The 26039-nt window shown below is 36.8% G+C and overlaps 1 long non-coding RNA gene across 1 annotated transcript in view; it reads left to right on the forward strand.

Annotated features, from left to right (window-relative positions):
- Positions 1 to 5910: 5910 nt before the first annotated feature.
- The window catches only part of LOC127179786 (uncharacterized), a 105635-nt gene continuing 85506 nt past the window's right edge, over positions 5911 to 26039 (forward strand). Inside the window, exons 1-4 of the long non-coding RNA XR_007829553.1 lie at positions 5911 to 6103; positions 19610 to 19683; positions 20115 to 20190; positions 20846 to 20924. This is a non-coding gene — a long non-coding RNA (uncharacterized LOC127179786). The remainder of the gene's footprint in view (positions 6104 to 19609; positions 19684 to 20114; positions 20191 to 20845; positions 20925 to 26039) is intronic.

The following is a 26039-nucleotide window of genomic DNA, read 5'->3' on the forward strand; positions in this document are numbered from 1 at the left end:
GAAACTAAAAATAAATTTTTTCCTACTTGATATAAAATAAACATTACCTGAAATAAAATAAAATATAAACACTTTTTATTTCAGCTATTTGCCAAAGCAGCATTTCTCAATTTAATTTGTGACCCTGGACCACAAAACCAGTTGCATAAGTTGCACGGGCATATTTTTAGTAATAGCCAAAAATACATTGTATGGGTCAAAATGATTGATTTTTATTTTATGCCAAAAATCATTAGGATATTAAGTAAAGTTAAATAAAATATATTAAGCAAATATATCAAAACTTTTTTGAAATTAGTCAATTGAATATATCAAAAATTTTTGATTAGTAATATGCATTGCTAAGAACTTAATTTGGGCAACGTTAAAGGTGATTTTCTCAAATTTTCTTTTCTTTTTCTTTTTTTGCACCGTCAGATTCCAGATTTTCAAATAATTGTATAAAAATTGTAAAAAACTGACCCTTATGACTGGTTTAGTGGTCCAGGGTCACATTTAGTTTAACGTGTTGTCCTAAAATAATTAAAACTGAAATAGAAAATAATACAAACTATATAGACATGTTTAAACAACAACAACAACAACAAAACTCCTAAAAATAAAAACAAATGAAAGAAATGACTAAAACTTTACTGAAGAATTTTACCAAGAACTAAAACTAACTAAAATTAAAATGTGAATGTAAAATACAAAAAAATGAATCACAATATTAACAAAAACTCAATTATACTAAAATAACACTGAGACAAGAAATTTTCAGGACAGAGATATAATACTTAAGACCATGTTATTGTCCATCATCAACCTGGCAACACCAACCTTAAATACTATTGCTGTAGATAGGTTTGCATTTGTTCTGATAATCTTTAAGCTCCATTCCAATCATGATCAAGGCCTCCGTGTACCTATGCAATATACAAGCAATGTTAATCTCATTTAGAGATGCCCTCTCTTCTGTCCTAGTTTGGATAACAGCATTAAAGTAGACACATAGTGGGTTTAGATCCACCACACACATTAACATGCACATACACACACCCACACATGTTCACGCACAAACAAATTACACAGTCTTTGCTCTGTATTCTGTATAGCTCTGTGTTAGCACAGGCATAGAGGCTTAGCTAGTATTAAAAGAGGCGTTTCAAGTAGTTTACACACAATTGTGCTCATTAAATATACAAGTGCAAGTACTTATTTCTGTTTACTGCCATAAATGTGTCTTGAAGGCATTTTGCAAAGGCCACTGACCTCTGATGTAGTGTGACTGGACACTTACTAAACAAATATAACTGTTTACTATTGCAATTTAATCTCCTCAGCATCCAGTAGCACTTTTCGGGAAAGCTAGGTACAATAACACCTACCTGAATTCTCATTATTTTTCTTCTACTTCTGCATTTGGAGAGAAAAAGGACAAACGAGTATTATACTGCTGCTTTTTGTCTATAGCCAGCATGTGGTCTTAATCTGATTACCTCCAATCTTCCTGCTCTTTTCCTCAGCTATGTGTAGCCACAACGATACTTACCGAGCTATATTATTTACATGCTTTACAAACACAAACAAGTAGGAAATGAGCCCATGTGCTGCTATGCCAGCATGCCTATACAAACCCTCCCGCTGCTTTCGATTCCAATAACGGTGCATTGTTTTTTCCTTCCCACTTCCTGCCTGCCGTCCTTAGTGACAACAAGAGCTAAAAGCACTTAATCAATGAATTAGCGGTGCAAGATATGCAGAGTGGGCCTGGGGGTCAAAAGGAGATGAGCAGGCCTTTTGAGTTATGTGATGAGCAATGCACAGAGTGCAATAACTGACCAGCCAGTAATTTGCTTAATAGCCCGTCGAATCCACACTGCAGAGCTCAGGAATCAGACGACACTTTGAAGAGATGAGAGACACTGACCTCTCCGTGATAAATTGACAACCTGTCTTGTGAGTTAGGGAGAGAGGGGGATCTTGGCCACGCCAAGTCGCTGGCTAGCAATCGGACTAATGGACGTGAGCGGCTAGACAGGTTTCTGGGTTTTGACCCTCTCGCGAGTCAGCTGGGCACAAGGCCAAGGTCAAGGAGTGAGGTGTGGTGTGTGTGGACTTCATATGCTGGCTGGATGATGTCTGCTTCTCATTTGATTAATTTTCGCAAACTGATAAATATTTCATGCATTACGTCTTTATCCAGTTAAACACCAAATGTCAAAATTTGCATTACGAAGATTATTGATAGCTATTGATCAGGCCTTTTCAAATCATCTTATTGATTTAATTAAAAAGTCCTGATGATTGACTCACCCTTATCTCATCCAAGATGTTCATGTCTTTCTGTTTTCAGTCAAAAAGTAATTAGGGTTTTTGAAGAAAACATTCCAGTATTTCTCCATATAGTGGACTTCAATGGTGCCCAATGGGTTGAAGGTCCAAATTGTGGTTTCAGTGCAGCTTTAAAGGGGTTTACATGATCCCAGCTGAGGAATAAGGGCCTTATCTAGTGAAACGATCAGTTATTATTATTATTTTTTTACATAAATTTATATATATTTTAACCACAAATGCTTATAAATTATCAGGAAGTTTTTATTCTGGAAGTGAACTAATTCTTCAAAGGGATAATTCAAATGCAATAAAATAACAAAAATGAAAATTCTGTCATCATTTACTCATCCTCACTCATGTTATTAAAAACATGTACAGCTTTTTCCTGTGGAACATAAAATATAATAATGTGAAGTGAAGGACAGTGACACACATGGCGATGGTACAAAAGAACATGGTGATGGTACAAAAATGAAATTGGAGGAAATAATTATATTTGTTCTCTCACATTCACCCAAGAAACTTTTAAATTTGTTTGCAAAACTTTAGTGTTCATTCGCAAAACATTTAAAAATACGAAGAAAAATACGAAGTGTGAGGAAATATATCAGTGCTTTTGTGTGCAAATGCAATGTGAGAAATTAGGGTTTTTGAAGAAAACACTAAAGGATATTTCTCCATATAGTGGACTTCAGTGGTGCCCGACGTGTTGAAGGTCCAAATTGCAGTTTCAATGCAGCTTCTAAGGGGTTTACATGATCCCAGCTGAGGAATGAGGGTCTTATCTAGTGAAACGATCAGTTATTTTCTAAAAAAAATTAAAATCTATATATTTTTTAACTACAAATGCTTATAAATTATCAAGAAGTTTTTATTCTAGAAGTGAACTAATCATTCAGAGGGATAATTCAAATGCAAAAAATAACAAAAATGAAAATTCTCTCATTTACTCACCCTCATGTTATTAAAAACATGTACAACACAAAATACGATAATGTGAGGTGAAGGACAGTGACACGCATGGTGATGGTACAAAAATGAAATTGGAGGAAAGAATGCTATTTGTTCTCTCACATTCCCCCAAGAAACTTTTACATTTGTTTGCAAAACTTTAGTGTTCACTTGCTAAATTTTTGTCACAGAAGAATACAAAGTGTGAGGAAATATTTCAGTGCTTTTGTAAGCAAATGCAAAGTTTCTCAGGAGGCCATAATAGTTCTGTGAGAAAATGCAAATGTTTTGTGAGAGAATGTGTTGTTTTGGGAATGCAATACTTTTGTGAGAGAATGCAAAAATATTGTAGTACAATTTTTATACCTATTTCATATTTTTTTTCTCCTTCACTGTGTCCCCTTAGGAGCTCCACATAGTTTCATTATAGACAATAAAATATATATATTTAAAAAAAACATTATGTATACATTGCAATTCTCACCAACTGCTCTAAAACTCAAGATTGTACCATAGAAAGACAGAAAGTATTTCTATTAACTATTTTGGATATTGAGAATCTAGTTTTGATGAACTTCCAGGACAGTCAGTGGGTTATGGTTTAACTACAATTTCATGCAGGCTTTATCTGTTTGCCAGTACGTAGGTGACCCACTGGATGTTCTTTTATGGAGGATAAAAAAGAAATCAGCCTGGATTTAAAGTATGCAACATTTAAATTGGATTGCATGGCGTTTTAAATGAAGGCAAATAATTTCATGGTTGCTTAATTTGAGGTAATAATACAAGATTTCCCACAGTTGATCTTTTCATATAATTTATTTTATATACAATTTATGCAGGGGTTACAAGTCGATGAAGGGGCTTTTCCACGGCATACCATAAAATTAGAAACAGCACTGGATTAGATTTTATTTTTCAGGAATCAGAAAGATTTGAGAAATTTTAAACATTTTTGAAATAAAAATAACTGTGCACTTACTGAGAAAAAACAAAAAAAACAACTCTATTGTTGTGAAATTAGACAACCTGCACACAAGCAATTTGTTGTGCCAGCATTGTTTGATTAGGCAAGGGCATAGTCAAAGTGCAGAATGCGATTGTTTAGAATGAATAAATAGATAAATAGTTAAATTATAAAATTATGAATAAATAACACCACAAAAAGCTGATTGATGTCCGTACATACAGGACTCCCTAATGGAATGGAACTGACAGTGATTGCAAAGGCCCATTTAGCAGTTGATGTGTTATTATGATTGGACATGTCAGTCTTTCTCCACTGATTAAAAAGAAGCAAATACCCCCAAAAATGTACCCAGTGTTCACAGTTCCTTTTTTGCGTCTGCAAAATGATGAGTGCATATTATTCTGTCAATCCTGAGAAACCGGTGACATTCAAAGTGAAGCCAAAGATGAGAAAGAAAGGCGTTCTCATGAAGAACTTTACCCCCCACCCCCAAAGAAATAAAAATAAAGCAACAAGAACAGGGAAAAGAATATTTACAGAGATGACAGTCAAAAAGTCAAAGAAGTGACCACAATTTTCTAGAGCTCAAGTATAGAAATGCATACTTGAAGTGTATTTCTGTGACATTCTCAAGGGGCGACTGACAGCTGATCAGACCCTGCCCACACCTCTGGGTGTCCGCTTGTTTGTTAAGAAATACAGACACATGTCTTTGCAGCAGACACGCATTGTCTCGGAACTGAGCTGACGGCAGGAGTCCACTTGTCCTTGTTATCTGGTGTTTTTCGCTCTGACTGCTGAAGTTTCCTGTTATGTTAGTGTGTATATGCGTTTGTGCTGTGCACAGATGCAGTTTTTGGACCCCTCGCTGGGCACACTGTTGACAGTAGAGATGTAAGAAATTTAACAGTTCCGGCTCCAATGCCTATCTTTCCTAATGATTCTGGTTCCTTAATGGCTCAATTAACAATTTTTTTTTGGATGAGGAAATATTTGGATAAATAAATGCTGGTTCATATTGCAAATATTGCCCTCAGCAGTCTGTTGCCAAATTATGAGATCATTTCAGATTCCTACAAAACAGATCAGAAATAGCTTTAATACAGTTCTTGCAAAAGTGTTGCCCAAGCTTTAAATGACTTTTCACAGACTTTCTAGAGAAAGAAACTCCAATAGCTAAATGAAAAACAACAGTTATGTTTCATTCAATTAATAATATCATTAATATGGTCACTTTTAAAACACAGCAGATTGGAACAAAACAGGCTTTGTGATCATTTGAACAAACACTCATGAGCCTTAATACAACGTAGTAGTATTTACTTGGAGTCGGACATAATAAAAGTTTTAATTTCCTGCTCATAATGGTTCGTTTAGGAATCAGAATCGTTAGGGAAAAAGAACCGACTCATAAGATTGATTCTTTTAGGAATCAGAATGGCCGCGTTGTAAAAATTCATATGAGTAATTCGTTTCCCAACTGATATGAGTAATTCGTTCGGAGAACATTGTTTCTGATTCACTTAAAAGGACAATTTCTTTTTCGTTTTAATTCCCTACAAGGAACCAGTTCGTAAGAATCATTCGTTCGCGAATCGAACTACGTGTTCGCGTTGCAGTTGTTCACGAGTGTTCGCTTCAGGTATTTTTCTAAATATTGTCCAGGCCTGAAACAACTGTGGTTTGTGCTCCTTGTCGCCAAATGAAGAAAGCGACGACTCTGTGTGCGTTATAATACACTTTATTATCCACAAGGGAAATGTTGTTTATCTCGTCTTGACACCGCTGATGGAGTCGTCCAGGTTACGAGTTATCACGCTCTCGCCACTTAAGATCCAAACGACAGCAAGCGTCAGGAGTGAGTACGTAAGTGCCAAGTTACAAACTACTTTGAATATGACCAGATTTATTTGAAGACGATATAAATCACGGACATTTTCTTTAAATGTGACCGTGAATATGCCCAAACACACTTAGCTGTTGCACTTTGAAAGTGAGATCATTTAAACTGTCTGTCAGGCTGAAGCAATCATCGTATATACAGAAATGAAAATGGCTAATGTAACCCGGTCAATACAGGCCACGGCAATAAATAAGGCAGCCATAAGGCAGCCTTTGGTTCAGGAGCTGAGGGCAAGAATGCGTTTCCACCACCCATGTCATTTTAATATAGTGTTTTAATCATGGCAGGGGTTGTTAAAGGCTTTGGCTCGTACACTCGCCCTACGTACCGTTTCTGGGCCAGTAATCTGGCCGCGGAAGAACGCTAAACCCCTCATCTATATTTTCATCATTCGCATCATGCCGAACAACCACGGCACGTTCTCGGCAGTCAACACAGACTGCATGATATTTTCTTTTTTAAATTAAAAAGACAAATGCCACATGTCTGGCAATAAAAGAGCTTTGGTGGGAAATGATTCCAGGGGCGCCAGTTTTTACACCATTTATCCCGATACAAAAGCCTTTGTGAGACGTTGGGAGGCGAGCGTGTGCGCGGAGGCTGGGATGGGGGCATGAAGGCAGATCGAGTAGAAGTTGGGTGTTAATACGGAGATTGGCCGAAGATTATCGCAGGTTCAGGGAGATTCAGTCACAAGGTTTAAGTCGCTGCTTTTCTCCACTGGTAACCATGCCAACTGTGCCAGGAAACTATTAAACAGCTCCGCATCAAAAAACAGGGACCTTCAAAAAGCCACAATGCACGTCTATCGCACCCAAAACAGGATAAGCCTCTCATCAGTTGGGAAAGTTCCTCTGCGTACAGGACAATTTTTTTTTTTTTGAAAAGAGAGAGAGTTAGCTAGGATCCAAAACTCATTTTCATACATATTGTCTTTCTCACATTCTGGTGGGTTTTAAATGAAAATGTGAGAAACAGTGGTATTCAAAGCGACTCGTTTGTTTAACATCTGAATATGCTGCATTTCATGTAAAAAGGCATTCAAATGCATTTAACAGTTTCAAACTATTTTAATGTTTCAAACAGTTTGATGTCTTATAAAATGGATATGTTGTGGATTTGAAAGCAGCATCATGACCTGTGAAAAATGCAAACACGGGCCTGAGGAAAATGCGTAAAGCCTGACATATGTTTTTAAATGAAATAAATATGATATTTGATACATGATGTTTTTTTTAATGTTTTTTTTATACATGTGAGGAAGAAAAAAAAAACCTTAGTTTTATTCAGATGCCAAAACTGAGCAAAACGATGCAGTTTGGTGTTTTTTTTTCTTTACTTGGACAAAAAGTAAGATGAAAGTCTTGGGGACTTGCTAATCAGTTGTCAGGCTATGTGTGACCCTGGACCACAAAACCAGTCATGAGGGTCAATACGTCATCTGAAAGCTGAATAAATAATCTTTCCATTGATTTATGTTCATTAGGATAGGACAATATTTGGCTGAGATACAACTATTTGAAAATCTGGAATCTGAGGGTGGAAAAAAATTAAAATATTGAGAAAATCGCCTTTAAAGTTGTCTAAATGAAGTTCTTAGCAATGCATATACTAATCAAAAATTAAGTTTTGATATATTTATGGTAGGAAACGTACAAAATATCTCTAAATAAAATAAATGCATGAAAACTTTTTTTTAAAAAAAAGGACAATAAAAAGTAAACATAAGTTGCTTTAGTCTTCTTAAAATCATTTCATCTGTCATTTTGTGTTATGGTTATTTTGACCCGAAGAGAATTTTATTTATTTTTATTTTTTCCCAAAAATGCTTATCATCTCATTGGATTAAAATACTCACATTGGGTTTAACAATTTCCCAAACAAAACTGATCATTCTTGTACCTTTTTGAATTTTCCCTTTGCTGTGTAGCAGTTGTGGTGTTCCTGGTCAAAAATGACCAGCCTAAAAATGACTTAAATTTCTTATTACCAAATATTGGATTCAGTATTTTAGAGATGATGACGGAGATTTAAAATTTTTAAAAGGCTGGTCATTTTTGACTGAGAACACCAAATAAAGTACAAGATTTTCAGCACAGCAGAAGAGGTTATGCTAAAAGGCTTGTAACGGATTGTGTACAACACATTTTTCAGCAAAGATTTTGTAATTTAGAGGCCTTAGAATTTCACATATCAAATATGATACAGTAGGCTTTATAGGGTTAAGGCCGGCGTGACAGAAGCCCTCCCTGCATAAGCTCTATGGACACCATTGTCCCATAAAACAAAGAGCAGACCCTTTTCCCAGCAAAACTAAACCCATCCTACTTTCAATTCTCTTTTCATTGGTCTAAACAAAAACAAAACAAAAGAAAATAAACAACAAAACCCCTTAATTATGGCCTAGGTGGCTTGCAGGGATATTATTTCACGTAGGACAAGTGTTTAGCTGACAAGCGGTCTGAGCTTTTCTTTCTCTGCGCGATCAAAAAGCCAGGCAACAGATGTCAAGCTTTTGAATTTGCGCACGGAACATGACCTCAGGGGTCAGGGCCTATACATCCTGCCCAGGCCCCAAGCTGTGTAAGGCGAGGGCTGAGCGTAGAGTCTCCCAGGGCAGGTGGGTCTGGGTACGCAACCATCCCAGCATTCCCTTGCACTGGGTCGTACCATAACGATGCCCTATTTATGCCCCTTGTGCATCTCTGTGGCGTGATGCGGGGCTTGACAATGGGCTGTTTCTGGCAGGAAGCTGGGGTGGGGTGTAGGGGTTAACCTGGCCCACTCCATGGGAAAGAAAACATCAATAGAACTGGGTATTAGCAAAACTGAAGCATAGGTTACTCAGGAATTAATGAACTTTCAGGCTGACTCCTTATCCCCGTATTGACAAGATGAAGTTGAAAAGCTGCTCAGGTCTCGAGTGGAGAACCACACAGAGGAGGGGTTGTGAGCGATTGCCTCCAGAGGAAAAAAAGCTCCCTGAAAGGAGAAAAGCTGAAGAAAGAGACACAGAGAGAGGGAAGAGTGCTATGTCTTTTGACACTGTTAAATGGTAGCAACATTTCATTTAAAAGATACATTTTATGTATGTTACAAACATACATGTGGGTTTTTTGTGTTATGCCTTGACATATTTTTTGTTTAACAGCAAGTTTAGACATTGGAAGTTAGGGCTCGTCCCTTTTTTATGGCCAGTATCTATATATTGTTTCTATAGATATAATCACAAATCAATATTTTATTTGACCATTGTCTTTCATTTGATTATGTAATTCACACTGCTTCATGGGATTGTACTTGTTTCCCTCACTAAAGCCATTAAGTGTATGGTCTTTTACCGATTTTCAAATACTTTTTTTGCTTTAAATAGAACTTTGTAATGTTGTGTTTTACCTCGTAGCTGGTTGGCTTGATTCATGCACTACTGAAAAAGTGGATGGGAACTAATGCACTCTATAAAGATTTTAGTTATGTTTCGTGTTGGTTAGTTACTTCTTGTTGTTTTGTGACTTTAGTGTTGCTTAGCTGCTATTAGACGGAGTGATATTCTTAATTAAAGAGCATTTGATAGGACAAAAATCTGTGGCATTAGTATTTTTAGTCCCCCCCCACCAATTTTTTTTTAGATGTACACTACCATATAGGTGGCCTTGAAACTAACGTGCATGGACTAAAAATTTAATTTAATGTTTTACTAGCCAGTAAACTCTATAAATATTAATTTATTGGTGTTTAAACATGTATGTATTTCATTTGTTGGTTATTTGATCTTCCACTGGAATATGTTGCATAATCTGTGCATCCTGTCTGTATGTTATGAGTATGATATAACATACGGGGGTAGACAGCACAATTGGCAACCTTCATACCTGGCTTATATTTAGCATTCCCCTTTTCACAAATTAACTTTAAGTTGTCTTTGCTTTTGAATGGTTTTCTATAATGTATGTTTTTCTTCATGCTTTTGAGGAGGCGCTGAATACTTGAACTTGTTTTTAACCTCATTTTCAACCTCATTGCCAGATATTAATGAGTTTTAAGTGAATAATTACTGCATTCTAGATGGAAGTGATGGCATCCTGTGTCACGAATAAAGAATTTTACATCAGATTCATGAGGCAAAGAGCTGATATTATTTTCCTCCAAATCACCTTCCACCAGTCGCACATTCATTAAGTCTCATTAATCATTTTCTTAACCAAGAGACCGCACTAACATTTGAACACGATCATATTATTGCTTTACACCGTGTCTTAAACGGGCGTGATGTAACAATATTCTAGCAACAAGCAATTTGGCCATCCATTGAAAGTGAAAATGCTACACGACGCAACAAAACCACAGCCAATCAGAAAATTATGGGTGAGTTTAATCAGTCTTTTATGACAATTTTCCAGGCCTCAAACTTTTTGTCATATAATTTAGGGATTTGTCCCCTGATATTACAGAGTTTCTTTTATATTCTTCAGTTGATAATGTGTATATATTGGATATTTAATTGTGTGTGCTCATTTCTGTTATTTTTACATTTAGAATAACTTTGTTATTAAATAGTTTAGACTTTTTAATATTGGTCATTTGGATGCACTATTGTGCATTTCCAACACTATGTTATGTCTATGTCACCTACTATACACTTTCAACTTTGTAGAGTTGTTGTTTTTGGTGACTGAGATCATTTTGTCATGCTTTTTCATCTTGCTGTGTTCACAGTTCACACTATTCAGTGAGATACTGAGTCAGAGAGAGAATATGTGGTGTGAGGGATCTGAGTACCTGTCCTGGTGGTACGGCAGCTGCGTGTGACTCCCGTGGTGTCAGTGGCCTCCTGCCTGGACAGCACGGGCTGATCGGGGCCGTCAGCAGAGTTAGGTGGTTGTCATTCAGCTGCTGCCCCTGCTGGGGAGTTTGGCCCATTTTGCATTAACACCCTGCTGAGTTAACGCCTCTGATCGCGCACACCGCTCCTGCCTCCACGACGCAGTACTGCCATGCTCAGTCTTCATAATTGAGTCATTTATTCTATTTCAAATGTGTCATTGTTTCTCGGGTGTACACCAGGAGCACAGGAGTGATGTGGATGGGCTGAGAGACCACTAGATTACTGTTTAGGCATATGAGAGGGTATAATTTATGCATGGGTTAAAATAGTCGATTAGTCAGTTGTTTGTGAGGTCAACAAGTGTATGTGGATTTTGTTTTTAAATAATTATTTTTTTTTTAATAAAAAAAAATGCTTTAATTTGCGTGGTAAGGACATGTTTTACTTGAACTGCTAGGCAATTTAAACTATAGATGTGCTGATGTATCAGCTAATAATCGATGTGTCAATTAAAAACAATTATCTGCACTGTTGGCCAATGATCAGGGCCAGTTATGTTCTGTAAATTAAAAGGCAGTGGAAAAACATTTCAGACTATAACTTTTTAGGGCTGTCAAAGTTTCTAATTTGTAAAATAATAGTGATTCATGGAACTTGTGTTACTGTTGTTTCAAACAAGGGTTGCCAGGTCTGCAGTTGTTCCCTTCACCAAACATTATTTGAAGCACACCTCTGATCTAATAATCACTATTTGCAAAGAGCTTTGTGCTTTGTGTGTGCTTTTTTTTTTTAGATTTAATGCTAAAAAAACCCCATAATATAACACTAATGATTCACTGATCTCACGATGCAATACAATACATGATACTGATATAATAATACGATTTTCTCACAATTGTGTAACAAAATAAGATTTAAGACAAATTATGAAAAATGGAAAGGTTTCCTTTTAGACAAAATGCTGCATAATTCTTTGTGAAATTGTAATATGTCAAATAACATAACTAGTGAACAAAACAAACAGCAGACAGGTTGAATGAGAATGCATTTTCACTGTTTAACAGTAAGTGGGACTTACGTAACAGCAGCAATATTTTTACTCAGTTGCCGCTGCAAACAAAGCAGTGCTATGCATATCAATACTGCAGACCTACATTTTCAGACACTGTCAGAACTTCTTGGAGGCTAAAATCTATTGGTTATCATATGCATGATTTTAACCAAAACGTAATAAAAAAAATTGTTTGCTATTTTCTAGGGCTGCCCTCGACTAAAGATTTTTCTGGTCGACTAGTCGTCCATTTTAAGCATTAGTCGACTATTAGTCGCACATTTATTAATAAATCATACTGATTAGCCTTTGCTTACACAACCTAATAAGCGCTCAAGGTCACACAAAAAAAGCTTGCGCACTGGCAAATATAATAGTTATGAATGTGTCAGGGAAAAACAGCAAGAAGACTGCATTAACGTTTTAAGAATTTATTGATAAACTAGCGCTTTCTTTGTTTTCGACTTAAGAGATGAAGTCGTCAACACTGACTCGTCATCTCTGCAGTAGTGAATGCGTCTGTATACAAATTTCATATGGGTTACATAATCTGAGAATATTTGTTTTCTATTTGAATTGGTTAATTTGAAAGTAGACATTTTACTCTCTATAGATGTATTTTTCATCTCTGTAAGGCAAGTATACACAGAGTTTTGAAGTTTCACGCTCAGTTTCACAGAGACGAGATGGCAGAAAGCACATCCTGTTTGCATTAATTATTTTACAAAAGCGCAACGCTTTGTTGTTACAATGTAGAGTTTTTACAGATTCGAAAGATGTATTACTTTTATCTGTGTGACCAAAAAGTATTTTAAGAGCAAACGACCGCACCGGTGCCTCCATCTGTCATTCTGCTTCCACGCTCCACACAGACGCTGGAATTGCGCACATTTTACTAGGTTAACATTAGATTGAGTGGCCATGCAAAGTTGCTACTACATACATCTTTCAGATACAAAGCCATATTTGAGGTCGATGAATGATAGGTGAGCATTTGGATGTCCTGCCTGATGTACTGTATTACCATTGTTATTTAATTTTTTTTCTGCGACTACAGACTAATAAAATTTTGGTTGACAAAGCCTCTTCTCGTTAACTAACAGTAAACTATTGGGGGGAGCCCTACTATTTTCAAAATGAGCTAATCATGGCCAGTTGTACAGTGTGCATCAGGCTTAAAGGACAGTACAGTGTGGAGGAAGACTTTTGGTTGGCCTGACGGGGACACGGGTGGGGGTGGAGGGGATTGTACATGCCTCAGGGGACATAAGCCTCACACTCCACTATCAGTGCAGCAAGGTGAAAGAGATGTCCAGCTAATTATACAAGCAGCGCTGAGGCATTCTGCTTGAGTGGCTTTACCCTGATGAGCTGACAGGGAAAAGCCGAGGATGCCGTTTGAACAAAAGGATGGAAAAAAGGGAAGGAGAAATGAAGAAAAAGGAGAGATGAATGTCTTTGGTCATGAAGTGTAATCCCACGCTTGCTTTTATCAGCCTTTCTCTGCTGCACCTGAAATGTTGCCCGCTGCTTGTGCGCTAAGCCTTAGCATAGCAAAGAGGAGAAGCCTGCGAAATTTCAGCTTCCATAGTTTTTTTTTCCTTTTCGCCTGCCTACCTTTGTTGTGTGACTGCGATGCAGAATTATTCAAATCCCTGCATGTTTTTTTTTTTTTTTTTTGTGTGGTGGTGGGTGCAAATGAAAGCAGCCTTGGCGCGGATGCCCTGGGGACCAGCGGGGCGTGAGGAGAGCGCTGATTCAGACTACACAGTGCCACCTTGAAGCCATACTGTTTGTCCTACCCGGGCACTAGGCTGTTCGCTCGGCTCTGGGCGGGAAGCCCTGAAGACTGGGCGGAAAGCAAAAGCTTAGCCCTTTAATATGACCCCGCCACTGTGCTACTCTTTCTGCATATGAAATATACCTGCGTACACAGTGGCAGTGGCAGAGAAATACCTGATGTTTGACAGATTACACTGAGGAGAGATATTGTAATATGACCATGTTTTATTTCACACTCCGTCTAGTTGACTTAAACATTGAGTGTAGCAATAGTAGTACCTTAATTTTGGCTCTTTTGCACCTGGAGTTAAAGGAAAAGTTCACAGAAAAAAAAAAAAACTTCTGTGTTTGTTTACTCATCTTCATGTTGTTCTTAATCTGTATGACTTTCTTTATTTAGTAGGACACAAAAGATATTTTGAAGAATTGTAACTGTGTTTGTCCATACTATGAAAGGGAAAAATAAACTGAATCAATGGAAAAAAAATTACTGTTTTAATGTATTTGAAAGAAGTTTTCCACCAAGATGCTTTTCAAGGCTGCTTTTATTCAGTCAAAAATACTATAAAAATAGTAATATTGTGAAATATTATAACAATTTAAAATAAAATCAGTTTCAGTATATTTTAAAATGTAATTTATTTCTTTGATAGCAAAGCTGAATTTTACTCCAGTCTTCAGGGTTACATGGTCCTTCAGAAATGATTCTAATATGCTGATTTGGTGCTCAAGAAACGGTTTTGTTTTCAGGGATCCTTGATATAGAACAGGGGTGCCCAGTCCTGTTCCTGGAGATATACCTTTCTGCAGAGTTTAGTTCCAATCCTGATCAAACACACCTGTCTGTAATTATCAAGTGCTCTATCAGATCCTAATTAGTTGGTTCAGTTGTGTTTGATCAGGGTTGGAGCTGAACTCTGCAGGATGGTAGATCTCCAGGAACAGGGTTGAGCACCCCTGATATAGAATGTTCCGTAAAAGAAATTATTTGTAATATTCTAAACGTCGTCTTTCAATTTTGATCAATTTAATGCATCCTGACTGAATAGAAGTATTAATTTTTTTTTTTTTTTTTTTTTAATGGAGCGCCAGTGTAGGTTCCTGTATGTTCTGCAAAACAAAGGGTCATTGGAACATTATGAAGGTGACAGAATAAACAGAGAATTATTTTATTTTATTTTATTGTTGAACTAATCCTTTAGGTTCCATCTCTGGTGATCCAATCACAAGTGATCAGCAAAAACCTTTCTGATCCAATCACAAAAGTTCTGGACCCCATTCATGTCTGTATTTAGCACTGTCCACTTGCGATCAGATCACCGAAACGGATCTTAACACCAGGTGTAAACGGGGTGTTTGCGGTGCTCTGGGAGCTTGATAATCACTTGGGCTTGCTCAGCACGCACTAGCAGTCAGATTGTATCTTGGCCCCTTTGTCTCGCCGTATCAGGAAACAGAGCGTGAACGTGCTTGGACAGCCTGGACCAGATGATCAGGTCAAAAGGGCCCCGGATCACCAGATTGGAAGCTTCTGGGCCAATGTGAACCCTTCGTTCTACGAACACCTTGAACTTCTCCAACCCCGCTGTCATGACAATGAATACTACATCCCACCAGCACCGTACTACCTCAGTCCAGGCTGAGAAACAATAGGGCTGCCCATTGCCGGAGGCTGGGGGGGGTTCGGTATCTCTAAGGTTATCTCCCAGTCTCATCGGCCCTTCAGTGTAATTATGCATAATTGCCCTGCCACATGGAGTGCAAATGTAGTGGATGTGAAAATGGCCAATGAAAAGGTACACACTTTTATGGTAAAAGTCTGTCTCTTTTATAAAAATCGCCTTTGACTTTGACTCGAGTATGCCCCGTGCAGTCATTAAAGGCCAATGACGTTTGAGGAGGCTGGCCGTGGCGATGGGTCATTAAATGCAAGAGAGTTCTCTCTTGTCAGCCCTCTAGCTACTGGCTGGGTTGCATATGGCCATGTCAGAGACCTTTCTCTGAAGATCTGGCCTGGACAGGGGCCAGTCTTAATGGCCGGGTAAAGGAGCAGCAAATAGCTGGAGTTGACAGTGGAAAGCCTTGGGAGGGGGAACGGAAAGGAAGAAAGTGTGTGAGAAGTGGCCTGGAGTAGGACGTGCGTAATGGCACAAGACTGTCCTTTCGGCCAGACACAGTGCTCTCCAGTAATTAGACAGGAAGCCGATGTCACCCGCCACCTCTTGTGTGGTGGAGACGAAAGAAGGGGGCCACGGTGGCTGCTCTTTTCTCTTGTATCAACCGAAGAGGACAAAAGCGACGGCTACCTCATTTACATTTGAGGGCACTGAATACTTCATAAGGCACAGTGTTTCTCCTACAAGCCCTGCTTGTAAGTCAGTTAGTGGCACATATTGTAGTACTTGATGACTTTGTTCATTAATTCATTCTTTCAATGTTAAGGTATGAACAGATGCACATAGCTACTCGCCTTGGTATTATTTTGCTTGAGAAACGATGCGAAATGTTGTATTCAAAATATTTATTTTAAATCAACCTATCTTTTGCATATTATTTGTTTATATAAAAGGTTTCTTAAATGTTTTTTTTTTTTTAAGAGGTCTCTTGTCTTCAAGGCTGCATTTATTTGATTGAAAATACAATAAAAACAGGAATGCCACGTATTTTTACGATTTAAAATAACTGTTTTCTATTTTAAAGAAGTTAATTTCCAGAACAAAAATGTATAGATAATGTGCTCACCCCCTTGTCATCCAAGATGTTCATGTCTTTCTTTCTTCAGTTGTAAACAAATAGTTTTATGAGGAAAACATTTTGGGATTTCTGTCCATATAGTGGACTTCTATGGTGCCCCTGAATTTGAACTTCCAATATGCAGCTTAAATGCAGCTTCAAAGGGCTCTAAACCCCAGGAAAATCCCAGCCAAGAAAGAAGGGTCTTATCTAGCAAATTAATCTGTTATTTTCTAAAAACAAAAAATCAAAAATACAATTAATATATTTCTTAACCTCAAATATTCATCTTGTCTAGCTTTGCATAAACTTTGTGTATTCCGGTTCCGGGTAGGTCGAAAAACTCCCATCTCATTTTCTTCTTCAACTTCAAAATTGCAAAGTTTTGTTCAGCTATTACTCCAATCCAAGTCACATGATCATTCAGAAATAATTCTAATATGCTGATTTGGTGCTCAAGAAAAATTTCTTATTAGTATCAATGTTAAAAATAGCTGTGCTGCTTCATATTTCTGTGGAAATCAGTTTTCATTTTTTGTATGCAAGCGTGATACATCAAAAGAACAACAGTTGTTTGAAGCTTAAGTCTTTTGGAAAATTGACCCTTATGACTGGTTTTGTGGTCCATGGTCACATATAACAAATTTCTTTAAAAGAAAAATAAATAAATAAACGGCACTGACCGCAACATTTTGAACGGTAGTATATGTATAGTAGCAATTCATCATGCCTATGGTGTTAACTTAAGCTTTTGCGTATGTATTTTTATTATTATTTTTAAAGAGGCAAGCCTTTTTATATGTCCTCGCATCGACACTTGGAAGGCAAACTGCGCTTCTCAAGAAGTGCCATGTGGTGTTTAAATGTTCAAGATGACAGTGCCATTAGTCATGATTCTAGTTCTCCCACCTGTCCAGTTCACCTGATGGCTCTCAGCCTTCTGAACGTACCAGAGCCACCACACCTCTGGATCGCTAAAGAGCACTTATGGAAAAGAAAAATGACCTCACTTTTAATTTCAAAGTATAGAGGTCAATCGCAATTCCGCCCACTTTTCCGTAGCTGGCGTGCCAGACAGGGTCCCTCCATTGGCCTCGTAGGGCCTTTCCCTCGCCCTGCAAGTTACTGGTCCTCGCTGTCACTCTCCCTGCATGTCAGGGGCTTATATCCATTCTCCACTCATGCACTTACTCTCTCCTCCAGGCCTCTCCGAGCCACGACTGCCAGAATTAGGGAGCAATTAATGTCAGCGCTGATGGCAGTGGTTATGTTAAACTGACTTCTGTCTTCAGAATTTAAGCACATTCGCTCCATTATTCATTAACTGTAAGGGTTGAAATTACTGTCAGATGAAGAAATCAGTGTCAGGTAGAAATGGTGGGGCTGTCCGGATAGTGACTCAGTCAGGGCTGCGTTTCCCAGACTGCCCTTGTCGGGTTCTCGCAGTGGCCGTTAATGGCCCCTGTGACTCTTGTGGCAGGAATTGTGAGTATTTGAATAAATAAACTGGAACTGTAATACACTGCATGCTAGAGTTTTTTTTTAACTTTTTGATTTTGAAATGGTTAGCTTTCAATGAGACAATGAAAAATATGTAACGGAAGGAGGTTGGGTTATTCTTAAATTATAATGCAATTAATGCTGTACTAAATTTATGTGCGGTGTCATATTCTGAGTTTTAAGATTATTTGGGTGTAATGGAATGGACGCTGCGCGGTTGGGGAAAGATTACAAGGCAGGGACGTGCTCTCAAATCTGCATTCATTGTAAGCGTCGTCGTTCCCGGCTCAGCGTTCATTCCGAAACATTCCATTACAAAATGGTTTGGATGTCAGCAGCTCAAAGTCCTATGGGTATAGTTTGGCTGCAGTTGCGTCTACCATGCAGACAATTATGTGGCCAAATTTTACAAGTGTTGGTTTTACAGAAAAATGGAAGAAAGGAAAGGGAAAAATGGATTTAATTACTTGCAGATAAAACAAAGCACCAAAACCATTTTGGTTTTCCATTTTATTCTCTCTTATTTCAATACCTCTTTTTTTTTTTCTCTCCTCTCCCCGCCTTTCTTTTCTGTGGCACGACTGGGGAGAATGTTGGTCTCACACGTTTTTGAGGCTGACCAAGGCCAAGCCGGTAACACAGAGAGCGTGAGGCACGAGCCAACAGTTTCAGGCAAATCATAAAAGCAATCCATTAGAAAAAAAAAAACGAGAAGACTATTGAGTGGAGCGGAGCTGGAAGCCACTCATTAAGGTGAAATGTGCCAAGGTCTGCACTCACAAAGGACTCTAATGCGCCCATCGCCAGATCCTTTTTGTGTGAGCGTGATGTCATTCATTGTGATGCAGAACCCAGAGAGAGCGCCACACACAAGTGACAAGCCCTATATGAGTTTTATATCCTTATAAAAATCGCTCTCCCTCTCTCTCCCGCTCTCTCGCTTTGTCTCTTTGCCTGTCTCTTTGTCTCTCTCTCACTCGCACAAATGCTACACACACTTTCACACACTCTTTTCACTCCTCTCGATGTAATTCTTCCAGATTACTACAGCAGGGGGCAGTCTGGCATCCGCACGGATCCCTGGCACTGGCACTGGCTCATTGGCTTCCTGAGATGCCTGTTAGTGTTCCTCTGTGTGTGTGTGTGTGTGTCTCTGTGTTTCTGAGCGAAGGGCAGTAAGAGGCCACTCCAGCCCATACTTTCATAATCCATACTTTCACATACTTCATCTATGCACCTTTCCAAGAAATCCCTGAGAGCAGCATTGGAAAAAGGATGAGAGATGTACTTTGTGCTATATTGTAAGGGCTGGAGAGCAGAGAGATGTAACCAATGGTGACCAAATGAAACAGTGTTGGTTGTGTAAGTGCTCTCATGATAGGGGTTTATTTTTGTGAATAAATAAATAAATAACACTATTATTGATCTGCGCTCAAATTTCACAAAGGTTTTTCCTATCAGCAGAGCAGTTTAAGCTTAAAGTGCTATAATATTAAATTATATATATTGATATAACTTTGTTTATATTTTAAGTATTCATATTTATTTAGATATTTGTTATTTATGTGTATTATATAGGGCCCTATGATTTCGGCGATGCAGAAAACGGACAGAATGTCGGAATTTGCCAGATGTTGGATGGATAAAACAAGGTCAGTACACTTAAATCAAAATTTTTGAGAAAAATCATATCAAATACGAACAGAAACTTAAAAGTCTTTACAGCAACCTGTCAAAATAAAAGTTCGGTTTAACTTGAAGAAACATTGACGGAAATACAGATATATATGGTAGTACTACTACTACTGATAAAATTATTATTAAAACATTATTCTTGAAGTAATATTTACTAGAATGTATTTACCAGGGTTGGTAGTGTAAGTGCTCTCATGAGGGGTTCATTTTTTTTGTAAATAAAGAAATAAATCTAGTACTGTTCAGTGCAAAAAGGATTTTCCTACCATCAGAGCAGTTTAAGCTTAAAGTGCTATAATAGTAAATTATTTATATTGTTATAACTTATTTATGTTTATATTTTTTGTATTCATATTTATTTAGATATTTATTTATGTCTATTATATAGGGCCCTATGATTTCGGGGATGAAAAACGGGGAAGGAATCTCTGAATTTGCCAAATTTTGGATGGATAAAACAAAAGGTCAGTTTCTTAAATCAGAATGTGATATGAACGAGTTTCTGTGAATATTAAGCCGCAAAAATACTATTTGAATATGAATCCTGCATGTTCTGCATGTCTCTGTGTGAATGAATGGTGCAGACGCACGATTTCGTTTACTACACATACTCAAGTTAAACATTATTGTTGAACTACTCTGAGAGTCACTTCATGAGCATTTTACCGTTTCTTTTGAGAAAAATCATCATTTTAAACAGAAGCTTAAAGATCTTCACAGCAACCTGTCAAAATAAAAGGTCGGTTTAGTTTGAGGAAACAGTGATGGAAATAAATTAGATATATATGGTAGTACTACTACTACTGATAAAATTATTATTAAAACATTATTCTGTAAGTACTATTTACCAGAATTTTTTTTACCAGAATTTATTTACCATGGTTGGTAGTGTAAGTGCTCTCATAATAGGGGTAAATTTTTTTTGTAAATAAATAAAGAAATAACACTATTATTGTTCAGCGCAAAAAATTTCACAAAGGATTTTCCTACCATCAGAGCCGTTTAAGCTTAAAGTACTATAATATTACATTATTTATATATTGTTATAACTTATTTATATGTTTATATTTTTAGTATTCATATTTATTTACATATTTGTTATTTATGTGTATTATATAGGGCCCTAAATATTTCTGCGACGCGGCAAACAGGGACAGAATTGTGGAATTTGCCGAATTTTGGATGGATAAAACAAACGGTTAGTATACTTCAATCAAAATGTGATATGGTCTAGTGTTTGAATATTGAGACGCAAAAGACTATTTAAAAAAGAATCCTGCACGTTTTGCATGTCTCTGTGTAAATGAATTGAGCAGACGTGTGATTTCGTTTACTACACGTACTGAAGAGCACGTGGTGCATAAACATAGAACTGCTCTGAGAATCACTTCATGGGCATTTTACAGTTTCTTTTAAGAAAAATCAACATATCAAATACAAACAGAAACTTAAAGGTCTTCACACCAACCTGTCAAAATAAAAGTTTGGTTTAACTTGAAGAAACAGTGATGGAAATAGATTTGATTAGATTAGATTAGAATTAGATATATATGATAGTACTACTACTACTGATAAAGAATAATGTTTTAATAATAATTTTAAGTAATATTTACCAGAAAAACTCATTACACAACACAGTATTCTTGGAAAAAAAAGAACTAAATAAAATAATTTTTTTGGTTATTAAAATTTATTGAAATCATCAAAATTAAATCCACAGACACAAACAAAGAATTTGGTCAAAAATAAAACATAAATTGTATTTTATAGGGCCTTAAAACTGTAATTTTTGTTAAACTTTTGTTAAATTGCTGTTAAAGTGTGTAAATTTCATGATTTCAATTAATTAGACATGCTTAATATTGATGATTAATATTGTTAACCATTGAAACGGTCTAGAGAAACTAAAATAGAATTTGGGAAAAATAAAACAGATTTCATAGGGCCCTAATTTATGTATTTATATAAAAATACATAATGCAAAATATCATCTTTAATAATCATATTGAAATGCAGTTAATTGGGATTAATTGTATGTCATGACAATTCTTTTTTTTTTTTTTTATTGATTAAAAGTCATTTAAAGTATTTTAAAAAATGTAATATTTCAAATATAACACAGAAACTGTCAGGAGTTCACTTTTCAAAACCAAAACTTAAATCTTGCGGGTTAGGTTCCAAGTTTTCTAATTCATTCTTTAAATCTCAGTGGATAAGAAAGGGTTATAAGTTCCAAGTCTCATCTTCCACTGAAACGTCACTTGCTGTAGTCGTTTTAAACGGTGGGCGTATCTTGCATTCTCTCACCTGTAATAACCTCTTCAACAAAGCTATTTTATATTTCCTTGTACTATGACTCATATTATGAGAAGCAATAGATGATGTTAATATACTAATCAGCCCTAGTTCACCTGTCGTTGGTTATGTTCAGTGCTGACAGCAGTTTAATGCAGGCATCACACACACACAAATGTGGATCTGGTGGGAGGCAGTAGCGTGTGTGCTCTTAGTAACTGTGTCAGTGGAGCTCACAGCAGTCAAAGGCCAGATAAAATACTGTAACCTCATCATTACAAACCATATTCTCTTTAAAAGTCCTCCTTTTTTATATCACATCATGAATATTTCATGCTGTGATATCTGGGCCAATTAGGTGTCATATCCTCTGTCTGAGAGTTCTTTATCTTTTTCTATTTTCTTCTCATCTCTGCCTGCCGGTAGCTGTATTTAAGAGGCAAGTGTCTCACTCAGTATGTAAAAACACAAAATGAGCAGAAAATAACACAAAATGTTCTGCTCTGTATAGAGGTGTGATTTTCGGGGTGTCATTATAGTAGAAAAATATGAACTGGGAAAAAAAGGGCTCCCACCTGGAAAATTCAAGCTGCTAAAGTGGCATCGCAAGGTGGAAGTTGGGCACCAGGTCACAAAAACACAATTATTACTGTTACGCAGTAGCATTACGCGGACTTCATCCCAATTCCTTGCTTCTACACTTGTTTCCATCCTTCCTTCTGCACTTTTTTTTGCTACCATTTTTCATAATAAAAAATAGTAGCATGTGAATGAGGTTTTAATAATTTTGCAAGTTCGATTTTTCCTAGTGTTTGATTTTTAGCTCATGATTTGAAAAGTGCTTTTAAAAGTCAATGTTATGCTTTATTTTGTTAATATTATACTGATACAATGGTCCTGCACTGGAATATGTGAGGTGCACTGTGAGAAACATATACTTTTTAAGAATAACACCTGATATATATAGTCTTGACGTGTTTTAAGGAAGTGCAGACAATTCAACCGCTGCGGTGTTAATCAGCTTCCTGTACATGCTGTAACAGTAGCTCATTAAGCTGGTAGCATTGATATGTATTAACAGATCAAAACAAATTATTCAAAGTGTTGCGTCTATGGAAGTTCTTTCCTCTAGTGGGAAATTTAATCCAGGGAGCCGCTTGACATTATTTAGAAGCAATTATTTTAGAAAGCTGCATAAATACCTCTAATTTACTGCTGAAGGAGGTGTGTTTTTATTGTAAACACACTCCTAAATGATCTCTTTTAGATTGCACAAGTAATGGCCTTTAAACATTCGCAAAGTCTGGAAGGACCAAAACGGCCATTATGACGTAAGGTAAAAGGCTCATAGCTCTCAAATATAGTCAAATACTCAAGTGCTGTTTACAAATGAATGTTTCAAAGTGATTTCTGAAAAGAGTCTGTGGTCAGACAAAGCCCTTGAAGACCGTATAATAAATTTCCAGAGTGTAAAATTTTTTCGGCATGATTGGAATACGGTATACATAGATGAAATATATATAGTATATGTATAAATATTTCTTTTTACACAGTATGGAAATACTTTAAAATAGAACTGTAGGGGTAAAATATTTTGTAGTTTGCAGATAGATTTACATTTATATTCTAACAACTGAGCACACGCATGTATATGTGGCTTTCCGGATGTTAACAGTCAGTGACAGAGGTGGCAGATCTGGGTAGTATACTCAGTGCACGGCTCCACAGCGAACGCCCCATCGCCCAGGCCCGCTCTGGAAACTGGATCAGGAGAAAGTGTCGCGTTTAATTATGCTCCTTGCTTCAGCTCAGCGTGGAACCATCTGCCACTGCGAAATATGACTTTAATAAAGAGAGAATTTTCCAGTGCATAATTTAGTGGTAATAGCCGGACAGTTATGTTACAGTCATCATTTAATGCGTGTGAAATGCACGCTGAGTCGGAGGCAGAGAGGTTTGGAAGGGCTTTCGGTGATGTACTGTGACATTTCACAAACACTGAGATTTCATTGACTACATCCTTTCTTTGGTGATCAGGCTCCTTGGTGGTGTCACTTACTGTATTTGAATACAGAATATGTCAAAAGATTTGCATCTCTGTTTTTTACTTACTTTGATTGTCTTTTTAAATGGGAATTTTCAATAAAACAACAATTGCGTTTGTCAAGCTCCAAAGATCACCAAAGATGAGTGTCACTTTTAAATTGGTATCTTCAATAAAACATTTATGTTTGTCAAGCTTCAAAGATCCCCGTAAAACCCCCTCAAAAGTGGACTTTTGATTGGACTATATGATTTCTGTGGACTATATGATTTCTGTGATGCATTTCATGTCTTTTGAATCCATATAGTATTTTTGTGCAGGATGGATTCAACATTTACATTCTTATACACACAGAAAATGTTTCCTTTGTTGCAGTGTTCCGATAAAATTTGATGTCTTTGAAGTTTGGTCATAAAATGCAGAGAAGACGTTAGTTGCCTCTGATGTCCAACTGACACCATAGCCCACCATATAGGGGTGGGTGGTATGACCAAAATCTTATATCACAATATGAGTAATTTTATTTCAAGGTAGGGCTGGGTGCTTAAATATCTTTGCAGAAAAGAAGCATGAACTACAACTACATCCTGTACTCACGTCTTATACATATTATATGTTAAGAAGTAATACAAGGAAAATACTTCAATACTTACAAAATCTCAAAAGTCAAGGTAATTCAAATTCAAAATGATTGAAGGTATAACATCAGAAGACTATTATTAACTATAAATGTTGTGTAAAAACAATGAACAGCAGCTTTCAGCCTGTCACCATGATGCAACTTAAAATATCAGACATACAGTAGTAGTTCTTCACAGATTATTTTATTTGATTGCGCTGCTTTTCCATTGTTTTTTCTGTGTAAACAGTAGTGTGTTTGACTGTTTACATTTGTGTCTCATGCATAAAACGGCATTCTAAAAACGCAGCGCTCAAGTTAAAAGAAATTCACTGCCATCTTCTCGCATGTTTTTCCAATTCCACTGCCCACGTCACATCTTTGTCAACACAAAAGCGCATTCTGTGTGAATGGCGCCTAGTGATATGAGCACGTCACATGTGAACGGTTAATCACGTGCACTGATGTGGTTGGATCGTTCTTTTCGCTTTACTGTTATCATTAGCATTTTGTCAATGTCTAATTCAAAATTGCGATTCCTCGACTTCTGAAAAATAACATCTTGGCAAAACATCATGAGAAGGTCACACGTGAAGGGTTGATCATGTGCACCACAATGTGGTTGGATCGTTCTTTTCTCTTTAGTGTCTAATTCTAACATTTGGTCCTTGATTTCTAAAAAATAAAATCATGGCAAAACATTGAGCACGTCGAACGTAAGCATGTTTGCTGACATGTGGTTGGATCATTCTTTTCTCTTTACTGTTATCATTAACATATTGTCAAAGTGTCTAATTCTAATGTTTGGTGATATTTCTATTTAAAATCGTGATTCCTCGATTTCTAAAAAATTTTATTGTGGCAAAACATTAAATTCGAATTAATCGATAAAATCGGAAAAATCGCCCAGCGACCTATTTCAAGGTAACAATATACAGTATATCACAATAAAGTTATTTTTGCTTTAAATAAGGTCTTTATGATATCAACATTTTTGATAGCTTAGAAATTTCAGAATTCTTGTCACCAGTGTTAGTATCCCAAAAATAATCAAGAAAAACCAAGCTCACTGAAGACAAGTAAACAGTCAGCGATTTAAAAAACAAAACAAAAACAAACAAACAAAAAAAAAACCTAATTACAAACAGTAAGACAAAAAACTACAGTAAAGCAAATAAATAAGAAATTGTATAAAGTAATCAAATGTATGAAAACATTTCATGGAAAATGTTTGATTAACGTGAATGACAGCAGGAATATTAGACTGCTGTCACTTTAAGAGCTACCTAGTTTCAGTATACTATTACATGTGCGTTTTCTTTCTCAGCTGTTTGCTTTCACTTAAGACCTAAATT

The sequence above is a fragment of the Labeo rohita genome, chromosome 17, assembly GCF_022985175.1.
Source record: "Labeo rohita strain BAU-BD-2019 chromosome 17, IGBB_LRoh.1.0, whole genome shotgun sequence".
NCBI lineage: Eukaryota > Metazoa > Chordata > Actinopteri > Cypriniformes > Cyprinidae > Labeo > Labeo rohita.